The sequence below is a fragment of the Schistocerca piceifrons genome, chromosome 1 (genome assembly GCF_021461385.2).
Source record: "Schistocerca piceifrons isolate TAMUIC-IGC-003096 chromosome 1, iqSchPice1.1, whole genome shotgun sequence".
Classification (NCBI taxonomy): domain Eukaryota; kingdom Metazoa; phylum Arthropoda; class Insecta; order Orthoptera; family Acrididae; genus Schistocerca; species Schistocerca piceifrons.
Window position 1 is genome coordinate 541,349,604 of NC_060138.1, and position 5,594 is coordinate 541,355,197.

The window sequence follows — 5,594 nt, forward strand, 5'->3', positions numbered from 1 at the left end:
AACCGAGAGTCTAATCCGCGGCCTACGCAAGTGCAGACATAACGGCCAGGACTATATCGAGTAGGGATATAGTTGTGTATATGTTGGCGATGATTCTGTAAAACAAGTAGTAAAAGTGCCATATATTTTTATGATAAAAATATTGTTTTGATAGTACTGGTAATAAACTGAATACTACTGTTTCTAACTTCCACAGCTAAAATTATGGATTACATCCATGAAATCGATTACATGACATTCTTGCTTGTGTGTCGTATGAGCAACATTCACTACGTTTACATGTAACACATCATCCGGAAGACGAAAATCGAATTTCGGAAACTGTTTTTCGATGTCGCGTTTACTTCGTAAGGTTTGAAGCGGATTTGCTAGCCTGGTTAAATAAGGCGCCTTGAAAACAGTTGATACAGTTTATGATTTAGTAAGCACATTCGCTATTTCCCTTCAATTAGATGAGGCGTCAACTGCTTCAATCTAATATTTCTAGTTATCCTTTACTGTAAAAAAAGCCGCTCCCTCCTTATTCGCCATAGATTAAAAAAAATAAAAAAAGTCGAAACCTGACAGCCCAAGTACGTTTCAAAACCGATTGAGTTTACATGGGGGGGAGGGGGGGCGAAAATCAATTGCGGAATAGGAAAACCGGCAACCAGAAGCGGTATTGGGAAATCTTATGAAATCCGGCTTTGGTAGCCCCATGTAAACGGGATGATATTAACTTACTGAAAGTGAATTGAACTGCACAAATACGTTCCAAAAAACTTGAAGGCCTCCTGGCTCATCTACGGTCAATGTCAATCATTGTTAAGAAGCACAGTGTGCGTCGTTTATTGCGCTGATGCAAAAGCCTTAATTCATTCTTATTTCATGACAGCTCTTTTGTGGGCATAGCGAGTCTTCTGCTGAGTGTCAGTCCATCCATTGACGCGATCTTTCTCGGTACGTGGGTGTCCCTATGCTCTTCGCTAGAGCTCCATGGGGCTGCGATCTGAATTTTAATACACCCCTCAACTTGTTCCCCACTGCAAAAAAATAATGAGATTCTCAGCCAGCTAGGCAAGAAGTTACAAGCTAACCTGCAAATGTCCTTGAAAATACTGTAATGAAAAGATCCGTGGGTACGTATCAACAAAGTGTTCGACTCCACAGCGTATGTGCAGAATGGGTTCCCATGGTTTAGCCTATTACCTGGCAACAATGAATGACTGTCTGTTTCTCAGGACTGTAAGTTCAACCTGTTTGTTCACGAACCACAGAGTGGGAATATCTATGTAATGACCTATTCTATTGCACGCTACACATTTGATAATTAGTTACAGCAACAGCAACTATTGTTGCTCCCATGGATGCAAATTGAAGTATGTCCAAGGAAGAAAAGTTACTTTTCATATGTTCGTACCACAAAGATCTAATAACAGGTATCATGTTAGTAAGATGAGCTGTAGAGGGTGCCTCAGAGGAATGGTGAACATTCAGGGATACGACAGGAGCGATCATTCGAAACAAAAATGACGAGTAAACTTGGGCTCAAAACTGTGTACTTCAAGAGCTAAGAACACTTGTTCCTCTTCGTTGCTGGAAAAACTGAATAAGTGCTTATAGCTCTAGAGGTGTGCATTTTAGAGCCCATGTTTACTAGATATTTTTTACTTCGGATGGTCGTTTCTGTCATATCTCTGAATACACACTAATGAGCCAAATCGTTAGGACTATTGCCTATCTGTGTTGCGAACTCTAAAAATAAACACAACGTCGTGAAAATCGGTCGCATGGCATGGTATGGGGAATCATTTTAGCGACAATAGAGGCCTTAAACGAGGACGTCCAGAGACATAAACGGCTTTGACAAAGGGTAGATGGTTATGGCCAGGCACCTAGGAACGAGCATCTCGGAAACGACAGAGCTGATCGGCTGTCAAAATGTTACTGTCGTAAACGTACACTGAGGTGAGAAAAGTCATGGGATGGTGACATGCACATAAACAGATGGCGGTAGTATCGCATACACAAGGTATAAAGGGACACTGCATTGGCGGAGCTGTCATTTCTATTCAGATGATTCATGCGAAAAGGTTTCCGACGTGATTATGGCCGCACGACTGGAGTTAAAAGGCATTCAAAACAGAATGGTAGTTGGAGCTAGAGGCATGGGACATTCCATTTCGAAAATCGTTAGGGAATTCAATATTCCGAGATCCACGGGGTCGAAAGTGTGCCGAGAATACCAAATTTCAGGCATTACGTCTCACCACGGACAATGCAGTGGCCGACGGACTTCACTGAACGACCGAGAATTTGTGTTTGCATATAGTTGTCACTGCTAACAGACAAGCAACACTGCGTGAAATAACCAAAAATGCAGATCCACACATGCCAAGAAAGTTAATGTTGCACTGAACGACATCACTGGTTGTCTGAGAGCCACACCCGTGGAAAAACTGCACTGGTTCTCCGGCATAGCCACTCCGGTCATCCGACGGGATACAGCAGCACAAAATGAAATGAAAAAGGCATTAACATCTAAAGCCCATCCACTACATGGTCATCAACCGGCACAACAAAGACTTCTGTCTAGAAAGAGCCTTCTTCGCAGCACTCGCTGGACTCCACACCAACACGGAGAGAAAAGATGGCAGGCAAGATAACAGCATCTGGAGGAATGGCTGATTCCACAAGAAGCTCTTCCCCCAGGCCACACACAGAAATGGTCCACATGGAAATCACTTAATCGCTTGCGTTCCTGTGTCACAAGATTGAGAAGCAACCCGCAGAGGTGGGGCTTCCAGGTGGTCTCTCTCAAGTGTGACTGTGGAGCTGCCGTGCAGACATCATCACGTCTTCTACAATGCACATTACCTTCAACTGTGTGCACTATGGGAGGTCTTGTAAATGCTACACAATGTGCACTGGGCGTTGCTAATTTTTGGGCACCCATTGCATAGTTAAATTAACCAATGTTTGTTAATATTATCTACATGTATATATACCTATTTTATTCTTTGACTGGTTTAATTTATAAACCATAATGTATGCAATAATGTTTTAGTTTGCTTCTGACACGAAATAAATAAAAATAATCACAGAAATCAATGTGGGACGAACGGCGAATGTATCCGTTAGGACAGTGCATTAATTGGCTATGGCAGCAGACGCGACCGACACGAGTACCTTTGCTAACAGTACGACACAGCCTGCAGCTCCTCTCCTGAGTTTGTGACCGCATGGGTGGGACACTAGACGACTGGAATACTGTGACCTGGTCACATGAGTCCCGATTTCAGTTGGTAAGAGCTGTTGGTAGGGTTCGTGTGTGGTGCAGACCTGACGAAGCCAAGGAGCCAAATTGTCTACAAGCCATTGTGGAAGCTAGAAGTGGCTTTGTAACGGCGTAGGCTGTGTTTACAATAAATTGGTTGGTCTTCTAGTCCAGCTGAACCAATAATTCACTAGAAATGGTTATGTTTGGCTAATTGGAGACCAACCGCATGCATTTAAGGAATTCATGTTCCCAAACAACGATGGAATTTTTATGGACGACAATGCAACACCAGGCCACAGTTGTTCGCGATTGGCTTGAACATTCTGGACAATTCGAGCGAATGATTCGTCCACCCAATTCTCCCGACATGTATCCCACCGAACATTTCTGGAACATAATCGAGAGATAAGTTCGTGTACGAAATCCTGCACCGGTAACACATTCGCAGTTATGGACGGCTATAGAGGCAGCATGGCTCAATATTTCTGCAGGGAATTTCCAACGGTTTATTGAGCCCATTCCACTTCGAGCTGCTGCATTATGCCGGGCAAAAGGAGGTCCGATACGAATTTAGGAGGTATCCCATGGCTTTTATTTCCTCAGTGTACATGAACACTACAGTGGACAAACTGCATCCCTCCGTGCTCGAAGGTCTTCTCCGACGGCGATGGCATCTTAACATAAGTATAATTGTACATGTCACAAGACCAGAATAGTGCTTCAGTGGTTTGAGCAGCATGAAAGCAAACTCACATTGATGGAACACGTCTGGTACGCTATCAGGTACTAGTTTCGCGTCCGCAAACCACCAGCCCATAATTTACAGGAATTGCGTGACATCTGGCGCCGCGTAATGAAGGAAAGCCAAAGACTTACGGAATCCACGCCATGCAGAATCGATGCTGTATTGCGTTCCGAACTTGTATCAACACGATACTAAACAGGTGTTCAAACGTTCGGCCGTCCACCTCGGTAGCTGCACGGCCAGCGTGTCGGACTGCTAACCGAAGGGGCGCGGGTTCGGTTCCCGGCCTGGTCGGAGATTTTTCTCCGCATAGGGATTGCGTGTTGTATTGTCTTTACGTTTGGAGCGTCATAACTGATATTCCACTGCTGATATGGCTGTATGGGCACGTCCCGAAGCCAGCAAATTAAAAAAAAAAGTTTTGGCTGGTCAATGTCAGTTCAATAGAGGGAATGTATGCTGCCAGTCAGTCTGTTGAATGTATACACATTTCAAGCAATTATCATATGCAGATAAGATTTATATATGTGACAGTCTGAGACATTTCCTCACAATACCATCCAGCTTATTTTGCTGTTGTCACAATAAGAAAGTGTAGTAAAGTATCTAAGACATACATGACGTATATGTACGATTAATATTTTAAATTTGCCAGAAGATGACGAATATCAAACACATTGTGCCAGAAAAATATGCAAGAATTTTGTCGCTAAAAAAATTTCACAGTCTGACAAATCGTTAATTTGCTGCGTATTATAGCTGGAAATTCGACTTTGTTTGGGACACTTTCACATTGGCGAACGGGGAAGGAATTTCGCAATGTCGCTGGAGCATACTTAATTAAAACAGATACGCTAATATAATCACGTGTGTTACAAATACCTACAAAATAGCGGTGGCTGTCCCTCAATACAAGAAATAGCGGCATCTGAACTGTGACACTTCTCTTTAACAAGTGGAATGCCCATTTATTTCTTGAGCCAAGTCCATTCCGTGTAGTAAAAGCAAAATATTTTGACATTTATGAAACGTGAGTGCAAAATCCACAGTACTTTTGAACGGGATCTGTCTGTGCTAGCGATAGAATGACGTCCGAAATCCGTAATCCATTTACGGGCAAACCTTACATTGTATCAATGTCACATGACTTTGGAGGCACAGTTCTGTTCGGAGCATCTGAATGCTTACTCAGGGCTGTTAGCATAGGCTAGATCGGCCCTAAAACTGCGACAGATTAGTTACGGTTACTTTCGTTTTTTGCTTCCCATGGATTTGCTGAAGAGATGTCGTAATACTGTTAACTGCTCATTGATGTTTAATGTTACTGAAACGGACTATCGAAAATCTACTTCTGTTATCCACGAATCGCCGCGCGGGGTTGCCGCGTGGTCTAGGGCGTCTGTCACGAGACGCGCGGCTCCCCCCGTCGGAGGTTCGAGTCCTCCCTCGGGCATGGGTGTATGTGTCGTCCGTAGCGTAAGTTAATTTAAGTTACATTAAGTAGTGTGTCAGCTTAGGGACCGATGACCTCCGCAGTTTGGTCCCATAAGACCTCACCACAAATTTCCGAGATTTATTAACGATCACTTA